Raw genomic sequence first — 13,394 nt, 5'->3', positions numbered from 1 at the left:
TTTTTTGTGCTGCAATTTGAGCCCATACAACATGAATGGGCTCAGATAGCACTGCAAAGAACTGCATGCGATTTGAAGAGGAATGAAGTGCGATTCCTATCCGAACTGCATGTGGTTTTCTGCACCGCTCCTGTGTGAACCCAGGCTTAAGTCACTGTGATAAGTCTGGGTTAATACAAGAGAGGTGGGGGAAACCGCATGCAATTCAAACAGGATAGGAACCATATTCCTGTTCAAATTACATGTGATTCTTTGCAGTGTAATTTGAGCCCATTCATTTTCTATGGCATCAAATCGCACCACAAAGGTATCAGTATCAGGAATTGGGCATTTGCATGAGTACAAGTATTTATGCAAATCTTTAGTATCGGCAATGATACTGGTATCGGTGAAACCCTAGTCTGTAAAGTGTGTGTACGCACCTAAATATTCTTCTAGGTCTCACAATGCTAAATAACAATGGGGAGGTGTGAATTACGTGCACATTCAGGTGTAAAATACTAACCAGTTAACACCAATTTTGGTTTAATAATCAAAACGTTGCTCTAGTTTACGGATATTTACATGCTTATGTGAACAGACCCATTGAAAGCAATGACCTGCATTCAGATAAGTAAAAGAAAAAAAAAAAACCTGAATGCCTAAGGCATTTTTAGCACCCGTGTGCTAGAGTCCTTATGATCCCACATAACAGAACAGTGAATAGGCTTCCTGACTGAAAAGAACATAGTGCACACTGCAATGCTCCTTCTGAAGATTTGTAGATCACCAGAATTACCATTTCCCATTAGGCCTTGACTCTGTGGCATATTATAACTGGACTCCAGGCAGAAATAAAATACATAGATGAATGTAGCTCTGTATTCATTATACACTATTAAATGTTTTTTTGAAGTGCAACTAGTGATAGTACTTGACTATGACTTGGTATCAGCCTCCTGAGATCCCCTATAAAGCAGAACTGGGAGAAGGAGAAGCAGGTCTAGGAAAAGATTGGGTGTGCTACATGCAAACTTGCTTATAAGAGGATAGAACAGAGCAATGATCCCATCAATCATCTCCTTTCCTTTTACAATCCAGTCAGCAGATGACAGAGGGCACTACTCCATGTTTTAATTAGGTTTGTTTGAAAACCAGAAATATCTGTTAATTCTGCCAGAAATTTTATTATTTCCTTATGCCTGGCCGAATGTCGGGCAGCATTGGCCAGTTCAATAGAAACCAGCTGACATTCGTCCCATGTGTACAGCACTCTGTCCAACAGAAGGGGCATGACCGAAAAAGGTCCGGCAGGGAGGGAGATCCTTCCTGTGCAGTTAGTTTTCTTTTTTTTAATTCAGCCCTGCTGGATTCAATAGAAAAAATAGAAAAAAATATTACTAATGTGTACTAGGCTTTACTTTCTGCAAACCCCAAGCCCTGCCTGAGTTTTACTCTGCTGGACTACAGAAATTGCCTATCCTTGCCACTCGCTGTCTCTTTCCTTATGCTGTGGCTTCACTCCCAAGAGACTGCCCACAGACTCTGTATAGAGACTGCCTGTGGATGGTGTCAAGTCAACAGTTGACAACACTGGGTCTGTGGAGATAAGTCAATGCATAAATCAGCATCTGAAACACAACAGACTGTCCGCTTGTAGTTCTCAATGAACTAGCAGAGCGCTGTTAATCACTCTTGGTAGTTCACTGAACTTCCTGTCAGAGTGTAACTGCCTGCCCGTATCATAGGTACGGGCAGGCAGATACACAGAGAGTCTGGAGGACAGAGGCACTACACCTACAATCTGCGAGTCGTGGGTACAATGCTTTACAGGTCCCAAGCAAAAAAAAAAAAAAATGCTAAATGCATTTTTTTTACCTGCAAAAATTGTGCAAGTATTTTTTTTTTTTTTTTTGCAAAAGTGAACGTATCTTTTCAAGTACAACTTTAGCCAACTGGTAACATGCTAGTTTTACATAATCCACTACTTCCATTTTTATCTGACTTTGCACAATACCTCTGGTTGGGGCACGTTCTTACATCCCATAATGTTGGGGGGGGGTTGCAATATAAAAAGTTCAGAGCTAGTTATAACATATGGATTTGGCTTAGGGCAGCTAAGTGCAGATTGTCAATATAAAAAGCCATTTAGAAGGCAGGCTGTGTTGCTTCTGTCAGTAAAAATCTTCATATTTCAAATCTACAGCAAACAACGTTCGTATTTTACCTTCATGGACCTCCTAATAATTTCATTCAATATTCATTCTCACCTTTCTTAACAATTTTATATAATGTCATTTTCTGCCCCCACACTTGTCCTGTTAGAGCTATATCTCTCATACAGCCGAGTAAATACAGCTCTCAGTAAGCAAGTGGCAGCTCTCCTACCGCTACCCCAAATATCATGTGTCTAATCCTACATTAATGACTTGGAAGAAAGGTCTCCTGTGTACAGCTCAATTACTTCTGAAATGCTATGTGTCCCTGATCCGTGACACGGGATAGAAGACTGGTGCTGGGGGGAACATTACAATTTCTATTAAATGTAGAAAACCGCATTTCCGGAAGACGCAGTAACAGCAGCACATGTGGTTTATTGCAGTGGAGCCTTGTGTCACATGAAGGAAAGTATAATGAATTTAGAACCACTGGCTAGGGAAAGATGTCCTGTACATAAATGCTTGAGCGATGGAATGAGAAGGAAGAGTGTTAGTATTATAGACCAGAGATATATGGAGGTAAACCCTTTAAAGGGGAAGTCAAACCTTAAACTAAATTCTCTAAATCTACTTGCAGGCACAATCTAAGACTAACCTATCTAACCCTGTAAAGCAAAACTTGCTATACACACATTTTCTGAAGCCGATCCAGTACGGTCTCTAGCGTTGGAAGCTCTGTGCAGGACACAGCCATCAAAGGCTGGGAAGTGACGTCACCCACAGACTTACTATGGGGCTTCCGTTGTCACTGCCTCTTCTGTACCCGCCTCAACAGAGAAGCTGCTGCTGACAGCTCCACATGGGATCATACTGGCTTCAGAAAAGGTATGTATAGTGAGTTTTTTTTTTTAACAGAGTTGGATAGGTTAGTCTTAGATTGTGGCTGCAAGTAGATTAAGATATTAGTTTTAGGCTGTACTTCCCCTTTAAGGATAACTTCCCCCTAAAATGAATTATCAAAATCTGGCAGCAGTCTGCAAAACCAAATGCTTTGTTACATCACTCCTATCCTACCCCCCTCCCCCTCTGTTCCCCAATGTATGGCTCTGCTTTGCTGCTGCAAACTGTAGGAAATAAAGATAGAGTCGTACTATTGCTGATTTCTTTTTAGAGTGCATCTAAACCCATGATCATTATACCCAATATATTGTAGATCACCAGTCCTTGAATGTGGTGGCTGCATTTGTTTTTGTTTTTTTTTCAGGTTTTATTTCCCTTTATTTTCACCTTACAATCCTGCCAGTAACATATTTCTTGTCCCTGTGTGAGGGGAAGTGTTGTCACCACCCTCGAACAGGACTACAGAACACCTTCTTCCCTTCTTTATATGTTCTGCAGTTCATGGAGGCAAACTGAGCAGAGTTAGATACACACCTTGAGATAACACCGAAGAGTGGAAAGGAACTTGGATTTTTGACAGGATCAAATTTTTTTTGTGTGTACCTATTGAACAAATATAACAAATTGCATTTCATAGAATATTTAACAGACTAAAAGGGAGTAAATAAGAAAAGTTTATTTTTAAGGCATAAATATATTTTAAAAGCACCTGCGTGTATAGCAATCTGGGAGCTGCCATTGTGTCTAGTCACTAACCTGTAACGAGTATGTAAGACATAAGTTAAAACTTTTCAAATTTTCCAGCTGCATGCTAGTTTCAGGTCAGTGACTTACAGTGGGTATAGAAAATAATCACCCCCCCCCCCCTTTTTAAATAATCACATTTTGTTGCTTTGCAGCCTGAAATAAATACAGGCACAGTTTTTGTTGTATCCAGCTGTATTTACTTAGTGCAATGTAAAACATCCAAATGAAATATATAATACCAACATGTCAGAAAAAATATATAAAAAATTCAAAAAGAGAATTGCTGAGTTGAAAAAAGCATCACCGCCTTGTGTCAGTACTTTGTTGAACCACCTTTTGCTTTAAGTGCAGCCTTTAGTCTGTTGGGATATACCTCTACTAACTTTGTACATCTAGACCAGGGATCCTCAAACTACGGCCCTTCAGCTGTTGCGGAACTACACATCCCATGGGGCATTGTAAAACTCTGACATTCACAGACATGACAAGGCATGATGGGAATTGTAGTTCCTAAACAACTGGAGGGCCATAGTTTGAAGACCCCTGATCTAGACTATGCAATATTTGCCCACTCTTCTTTGAAGAACTGCTCAAGTTCAGCCAAATGTGATGGTGACAATTTATGGACCACGGTCTTCAAGTAATTTCACAGATTTTTCAATGGGGTTTAAAGAGACATTATAGCTTATATTTTTTAAAAATTAAAACATGGTATACTTACCTGCTCTGTGCAATGGTTTTGCACAGAGCAGCCCCAATCCTCTTCTTCTTCCCTCTACTCTGGGAAGTGCCCCCATGAAAAGCTGCTTCCCCCCTACCCCCGCTCCCTACGGCGTTTGATTGACAGCAGCAGGAGCCAATGGCTCGTCTAGGGAGGGGGATGACTTATCTAGGGATGAGGGAGAATAGAATGCATTACGGTGAAAAACCTTAAGGCTTTAGAACCAATAAAAAAAGAGTAAGTTTACCTTTACAGAAAATCTGTAAGGTGAACTTACACTGGACCCACTCCCTATCCCTCCCCGGAGAGTCTTGCAATCTCCTGCTGTGAAACATCGGATCGCCGCTTTACAGGTCCGGGGATTTGAAATCCCCATGGCTTAAACTCCCATATGTACCTCTCAGCGTGTACAGATAGGATGCATTCTAATTGGTCGGCCCATCACATGGACGGCGCCGACAAATCAGAACCCACCTAACCCACCCGGTCAGCGATGGAGAAAAGGAGAAAAAAGCAGCAGGGATTTCAAATCCCCGGACCGGTAAAACGACAAACCGATGTCTCACACAGGGGGGATGGGGGGAGGTCCAGGGTAAGTTCACCGTACAGATCTTCTGTAAAGGTGAATTTATACTATACGTCTGGGCTCTGACTATGCTATGCAAGGTCATTCACCTTTTTCTACTTCAACTACTGTGTGGTCACGTTTGCTGTGTGCTTTGGGCCATTGTCATGTTGGAAGGTAAACCTTCATTCCATTGTCAACTTTCTGGCAGAGGGCAGCAGATTTTCCCCAAGAATTTGATGGTATTTTGCCCCATCCATTTTTCCTTCTATCCTGACAAGTGCTCCAGGCCCTGCTGCAGAGAAACACCCCCATAACAGGATATTACTCCGTGCTTTACTGTAGAAATTGTGTTATTTGGATGGGGATCTGTATTGAATTTCCGCCAGACATATCGTTTGGTGTTCAGGCCAAATTGAATTTTAGTCTCATCTTTAATAACACCTTTTTCCATGTGGCCTCAAGAATTTTCAAGGTGAGTTTTGGCAAAGCTCAGTCGTGACTGAATGTGGCTTTTCTTGAGGAGTGGCTTTTTTCTTGCAACCCTCACATACAAGCTGCATTTGTAGCGAATTTGTGATATTGTTGTCACATACAAACATTGACCACTCTTTGTCATAAATTCCTGCAACTGCTTTAGAGTTGCTGTGGGCCTCTTGGTAGCCTCTCTGACCAGTTTCCTCCTGGCTCACTAATCCAGTTTGGAGCGACATCCTGATCCAGGGTGGGTCTGTGTTGTACCAAATACTGTCCACTTCTTAATATTCGACTTCACTGTGCTTCTAGGCATTGATAAAACCTTTGACATTTTTTTTAAATCCATCTCCTGCCTTGTGCCTGTCCACAACTTTATCCCAGAGATCTGTACACTGCCTTGCCACCCATGGCTGGTTGTTTGCTTCAGTTGCACTACCAAGGACTGAAATGCTCCAGGAAAGCCATTTTCATGCTGAGCTAATCAAAATGACCACAGTTACAGTTGAGAGTCAAATGGCTTTGTATGCCATTGGGAAGGTGATTAGCTACACCTGATTAAGTTTCCAAGTACCACAATTGTTAGGGGGTGCTCCTTTTTCCTAATCTGGAATCTGTTTATGAATTTTGTTACATTTTATTCTGACATGTTGGTGTTAGATCTTTCACTTGGATGGTATAAGATGCACTGAGTAAATACAGTTGGATAAAACAAAAACTGCGTGTCTTCATTTTAGGCTGCAAAGAAACAAAATGTGATTATTTTAAAGGGGCCAGTTCTTTTTTATACTCGCTGTACTAGGTAGTTAAGTAAGGTTGAGGATGACAGCCCTACACCCTTAAGACCTCATCTACACTGCATTCATGCATGTGCACCCACACAGATATCAGACTGCGAGCAGCATCTGTGTCTATGTAGCCACTATGTCACAACTGACATAAATTGGACTGCCTGCCTGCTTGCCTAACACCTGTACATCCCCATGCAGGTAAACACAAGCCTCCACGGACGTGCGCTTTACTACGCACCATGAGAATGAGGGCTTAAGGTTAAGCCCATCTTTTATACCATGTTTCACTAACTTTTGGGGTGTAATATTTAACAAGGTACCAGCCAATCACAATGATCAGATGGTCTAACTGCAACAGCTACAGGTATTTAATATTTTTATTCTGGCATCAAGGATCAGCATCTACTTTCCTGTCTAGTTCAAGGATGACCGTGTCATGTAAAATACAATGGATGTCTACAATTTATGTTGCATGTTTGCCCACGTATTAACAAATGTAACTCTCCAGCTGCTACAGAGTTAAACCTCACTGTGGCCAATCAGAATAACAATCCACCACACTTACCAAGCTCAGCCATCCCACTAATAATTCCCTGTAACCTACCAGTGTAAAAACCCATCAAACCCTGTGACCTTCCAGTATACTATATTGAATACTGTATTACTGAAGAGGACAGGTGGAGAACATGACCTCATCACCCTGCTACTCCACTTCGCCCAGTCAGAGAATGTATTGTATTCATTGAGAAAAATGCAAAGCATTCTTTGAACAGCATCCGTGTCGAGTGGCCAAACTTTTGTGTTCACAATGCAGCAGGGCAGCTGCTCGGCATGGGACCTGGAAGCTAGTGGAGATCACTGCAGTTGAGGCGTCTACTACAGTGATTTCCAGCTTCTAGAGGGATCCTATAGGTATAGTATATGCATTGTTACATTGGTCTGAACTGGAGCAATGTAACTATGTACAAAACACCAGGAATTCTTCTTTAATGAAAAAGATGAGGGAGATCCTGGGTGGACATAGCTAGGACTCATGTACAGATCCCACAGTGAGTCCCTGAAATATATAAATGCCAATGAGTAAACCGAGTTGACTTTTTCCCAAACAAAAATAAGAAAAAAAAGTTCTGATTTGATTTATCCTCTAAATACCATCATGAAATGGCTCAGAAAAGGGAATAATTGTGTAGACAAGGAGCAGTCCCAATTCTATTGAGCAGAGAAAACGCATAAAGAATCCTCAGTAGAGCCCTTAGATCAGGGGTGTCCAACCTGTGGTTCAAGACAGATATGTCTAAAACCAATCTGAAAATGTACCTAAAAATGTTGATATTTTTTTTAACTGTGTTTACACTTCGCAAACACATGCGGCCTAAGAAAAGTTTGACAGTGTCTCTTTACTGGGATTTTATATGTTTTATCTTCTCAAAGAAAAGCATCCCACTCTTTACAATCATGTCATCTGTTTTCGGCAGAACCTATATTTATGACCAACTATTTTTAAGGATGAAGCACACGAAAGGCAAAATTAGAACCAAAATATTTGATGAGCACCTTAAGAATTCATTGAGAATTCTACTATATTCATCAAACCAAATATTGACATGTTAGTTTATCAAAGACAATGTCAAACATTGCAATAATTGTATGTTGCCCTCTTTTACTTTTAAAATAAAACATATTACAAAAAACTGAGTTTTATTTCTTAGATAGGTACCATATCTATATCAGTGATCACTAACTTTGTGATCTACCTGACTTTTTCTGCTCATCAGCTATCCTTATTGTTGGTGTATTTTATATGTGGCCTATGACAATTCCACTTCTTCCAATGTGGCCCATGAAGGTTAAACACTCCGGCCTTTGATCTCTCACATATGGTGTAAAGGATCTAGGAAATCCTCTGCTCCTTGGCAACATTGAAAATCTAGTTACAGTTTATCGTTTGTATCGTTTCCCTTGTGGACTTCAGAAAAAACACTTCAAGTGTTGTGAATAATGAGGGGCATGGATGTTGTTTCTCAATGGAGCAAGACATACTAATATCAATGGAAGCATGAGTGTAAAATGACATGCACGCATCATCATTACACTTTGTCATGCTCGCATGTATTTCTCTGTGTGTTTAATCACAGACCCACTGCAGCGATATACCGAAGACCTATGATTAGGCGCGCTGCGTGAAACACAGAACCCCATCAGCTTCTTATCTTACCATGTTGACGTTTATGGATTTACATTAGCTGGTTCAATAAAACATATATTTTATGCAAGCTAGTACTGCCTAAGAACTTTATGCCAAGGAGGAACGTTCACTAAAAATGGATTTTTGTAAAATCTTACCGTAAAATCCTTTTCTCTTAGCTCATTGACAGACGTAGTCCTCGGTGATACAGCACCTTCGGGTTATGTTGCCTCCACAGGAGCAGGACTAGACAGGAAATTAAAAAGCTCTGGCCACACCCTAGGGGCAGTCCCAGAGGGTATATCCTCTCTCTCTCTGCCTCAGCAAATCAGTTATGTCAAAAAGCAGTCTTTAGAGATTTTAACCCAACCCAACTCAAAAAACAGAGGGGCGGGGACTACATCTGTCAATGAGCTAAGAGAAAAGGATTTTACGGTAAGATTTTACAAAAATCCATTTTTCTCTATCGCTCATTGACAGACGTAGTCCTTGGTGATACAGCACCTTCGGGACGTCCCAGAGCAGTATCACAAATGAGGGGTGGGAAAATGAAAATCAAATCCCAATCTAGAAGGCCCAACCGGTGCCAACTAGAAGTTTACAATGCTCATCCTTAATGATGACACTCAACAAAAAAGAGAAAAATTTTTTTTTTTTTTTTTTCAAACAGAAAAAAAAAAAACCCTCGAGGTAGACCACCGGTCTCCTCAAATTGCGGCCTGCAAAACCTTGCGGCCAAATGAGGCATCCGCCGATGCCGTCACATCAATTTTATAGAATTTTGTAAGGGTATGTACCGACGACCAGGTGGCCGCCTTACATACCTGGACCACTGACGCCTGATGGCGAAAGGCCCAGGAAGTACTGAGCGCTCGAGTGGAGTGCGCCCTAACAGGGAACAGAGGACTCTGACCCTTAATAGAATAAGCCTGTACCACCGTCTGTCTAATCCATTTGGCAATGGTCGCGGCAGATGCAGGCAAACCCTTTCTGGGGCCATCCGTGATCACAAAAAGTGAATCCGTCTTACGGAATGATTCCGTAGCTTTCAGGTATACCCTGATTGCCCGAACCACATCTAAGGAATGCAACGCATGTTCCCGATGATGCTTGGGCTGAGGACACAAGGAAGGTAGTACAATATCTTCATTCAGATGAAAATCTGAAACCACCTTAGGAAGAAAAGATGGCTTAGGATGAAGTACTACCTTATCCCTATGAATCACTAGGTATGGGGACTGGCATGATAATGCAGCCAGTTCTGACACCCTGCGAGCAGAAGTGATAGCCACCAAGAAGGCCACCTTCTGGGATAAAGTAAGCAAGGGAATCTCCCTGATGTTTTCAAAAGGAGGTTTCTGTAGAACCGACAAAACCAAATTAAGATCCCAGGGCGGTAAGGGCGCGCGGACTGGTGGAGCCAGGTGTCGCACCCCCTGGATGAAATTCCGCACCAAGGACTTGGTAGCTAAAGGTTTCTGAAAGAAGATTGCTAATGCTGAAACTTGACCCTTGATGGTGCTCAAGGCTAGCTTCTGCTCAACCCCTTGTTGCAAAAAAGCCAATATTCGAGTCACCGAATAGGTACGTGGAGGAAATCCTAAAGATTCGCACCATGCAATATAAGTCTTCCATGTGTGATAATAGACCTTGCTGGAAGTCGCTTTCCTTGCTTTAATAAGGGTAGGAATGACTGAAGTAGACAAACCTCTGTCCTTCAGTACTTGGGTCTCAATGGCCAGGCCATTAAAACCAGCGACTGTAAAGCACGATGGTAAATTGGTCCTTGAGACCACAGACACTCCCTGAGACGAAGTTCCCACGGAACGTCTGCGACTAGCATGTCCAAGTCGGCCAGGCCGGCTTGACGAGGCCAGCCTAGAATTTCTAGGACCACTGGCGCTGATTGGATCTGAACCAGGCGTCCCTAGAGGTATCTGGCCCCGACCATCCGAGAAAGTCTGGTCGTTTTCTGTTCCCACACATTTATCAGATACCTGATTGTTATCAGGAAGGGTGATCTTTTCTGGTTGAACCTCAGGGACCGAAGTCAACCGACTAGAGGCTTCTTGGCCTGTCTGGTCAACCAGATCCGATTCCTGTGAGGCATAGGGACTAATCTTAGGAAAAGGTAAAGGAAAAGATCTATTCAGGGAACGGTAACTACCGCTTCCTGTAGTACTTAAATGTTGGAAGGGAAGAATCGCACCGGTAGTAGTGGTTGATGCTCGATCTAATGTCCTGAATACCGGTGAAAACGTCCCCCCACCCTGAAACCGGGTGGGGGCGCACCTTCAGGCTGTGTACTCCTTTGCTTCGGGTTTGGCTGGGTTGGTCCTCTGTTTGTCCGACCAGCCCTTCTTGAACCCTCCTGGAGGAGTCTTGCCTTTCCCGCTTGTTCCAGCCGGGCGCCCTTTATGGGCGGTAAAGAAAGGTCCTCGCTTGTTGCGAGGTCCCTTAGCTTTAGCAGCCTGTGGCAAAAAAGTGCTCTTGCCCCCAGTGGCATCCTTAATGATTTCATCTAGGTTGGCCCCAAATAGACGATTCCCCTGAAAGGGGAGATTTGTCAAGGTCTTTTTGGAACCTAGGTCAGCTGACCAGCATTTTAACCACAGCACACGTCTGAGGATGACCGCTGACATAGATGCATGCCCTAATAGGGGAGTAGTGTCCAAGGCTGCGTCACAGATAAACTGTAGCCCTTGTATAATCTGTTCCATCAAATCAGATGTCTCCTGGGGAATATCTTTTCCCCTAAGGTCTTGGCGTACCATTCTCGCCCATTCCGTAAGTGTCTGGGAAACTAGACCAATAACAATTACTGGTCTAAATGCTGACCCTATCAGAGAGAAGATGGTGCGGGACTCTGCTTCCATCTTTCGATCCACCGGATCCTTAAAGGACGAAGTGTCCTCCACTGGGATAACCGTGGCTTTATTCAGCCTGGAAATAGGTGGATCCACCACTGGTGGTACCGTCCATTTCTTAATGATGGATTCCTCAAACGGATAGCGTCTAGCAATACGCTTGGAAATAGTAAAGGTACGTTTAGAATGCTCCCATTCTCCTTTAATCTTATTACCAAAACACTTGGGTACAGGAAAAACCTTCACCGTTTTGATGGGCTTGTTAGTACCAAAAGGAATCTCTGTTTCAGTTGCCTCTGCCGGTAAAACCTCAAGTTTTAAGGTTTCCTGCACTGCCACAACTAGTGCGTCTACCAATGCTTCTTCCTGAATTATAGCGGGAGAAGAAACGTCCTCCTCACTGTCTGAGGGAGCTTTACCTGAGGTAACAGCCCTTGCAGAGGGACCTGCAACTGCAGTGACCATCTCTGAATCTGAGTCAGAGGTGTCAGATAGTATAGTATAGTGTAGGCGGGGGTCGCTTCCTTGACCCCCGTCCCTGACAGGCCGCCTCCACCCGAGCCACCATAGACTCCAAAATTGCTGTAAATGCCTCTACACTCTGTGCACCGGCGGGTCCCGTGGCCCCCTCGAGGGAAACAGGTGGGGGAATATGTGTGGCAGGGTCCATGATAATTCCAGTCACTTCCTGGATAATATAATTCAAAAATAAAAAACTTCTTTTTTTTTTTTTTTTCAGACCTCCAGCGCCACAAAAGCCCCTTAGTGTTACCTGCTAGGGATCCCTATCGATCGTGAGAGAGAGAGATAGACCCCCAGGCTCACCACTTGATGCTCAGAGTTTAACTGCAACAGGTTACAGCGCTGTCTTGACAAACAGGAAGTCTTTTAGCTGGCTGCCCAGGAAGAAAGGAGGCGGCTCCGCCCCTCTGCACGCCTTCCGGCACCTCCCCTAGCTCCACGAGGTGTTTGGATCACTTCAAACATGGCCGCCCCCATGCTGGAGACACGAGGCTACGCCAAAATGGCGGCTCGTGCGATCCAGCAAAAAAAATGGCGGCGGCCTGTACTGAATAGCGGTGTGCTGCAGGGCACACAACACTCTCTCTGCATGGGGATTTGGCGTGGTTGGCAGTACCGGCCCTGGCGGACCGCATGGCCGTTCGGGAGGCCTGCTTATAGCTGGAGATCTGATTTAGGAAGGCAGTCTACATGTCCGTGGCTTCTGACTGGTAGGTACCTTATTCTTATCACAGTAAGATTCCCAGAATGCCACTGATTACAATCTTTTAAACATGTATACAATTAGATTGTTAGCTCCCAAACCAAGCCTCCTGGCTTTTTGCACATAAAATCACACTCAAAGTAGGGGGATCTGTGTCATGTTATAGGATAGAGGGGGACTCTATCTTACCATACAGAGAGGGGCCCGCGTTCACCACAAGACCCGTCAGGGGAAAAGGGGGAACATACTACTCACCATACCGGAACCAGGCGGGCACCAACTCCTGACAGTACCCCTCTCCACCAGGGCGGGAGGGCTGTCGACCGATATGGACGCCGTGACTCATGGTCTTTGGCGTTTCAGCGAGACGTTTAACTCGCGGGGTCAGTCCCTTAATGGGACTTTGTCGCGGCCGACCCAGCGCGGAGCTATGGCCTGCACGCGCTCGTAGGCTGAACTGGGGTGACCACCGGATCTCAACATCCAGCCCGTCGCCCAGTTCAGCTTTCTTGCTTGAAGATCTCACAGGAACACTGGAGAAAAAAGCTGTCTAAAAAATCTTTTAAGAAAAAAATCTTGCCAGGACCGAAGATCCCAGCAAGGTATCTAGGTCCTTACTCCTAACTAGACAGAAAATAACTGATTTGCTGAGGCAGAGAGAGAGAGGATATACCCTCTGGGACTGCCCCTAGGGTGTGGCCAGAGCTTTTTAATTTCCTGTCTAGTCCTGCTCCTGTGGAGGCAACATAACCCGAAGGTGCTGTATCACCGAGGACTACGT

At 43.8% G+C, this 13,394-nt stretch overlaps 1 protein-coding gene across 1 annotated transcript in view; it reads right to left on the bottom strand.

Annotated features, from left to right (window-relative positions):
• Positions 1-13,394, bottom strand: part of NBAS (NBAS subunit of NRZ tethering complex) — a 1,303,215-nt gene that overhangs the window by 1,084,975 nt on the left and 204,846 nt on the right. The gene's annotated exons all lie outside the window — the stretch shown is intronic.

This window comes from Pelophylax lessonae, assembly GCF_965119305.1.
Source record: "Pelophylax lessonae genome assembly, chromosome: 3".
Taxonomy (NCBI): domain Eukaryota; kingdom Metazoa; phylum Chordata; class Amphibia; order Anura; family Ranidae; genus Pelophylax; species Pelophylax lessonae.
The sequence above is the reverse complement of the archived record's forward strand: the minus strand, read 5'-3'. Positions and strand labels throughout refer to the sequence as shown.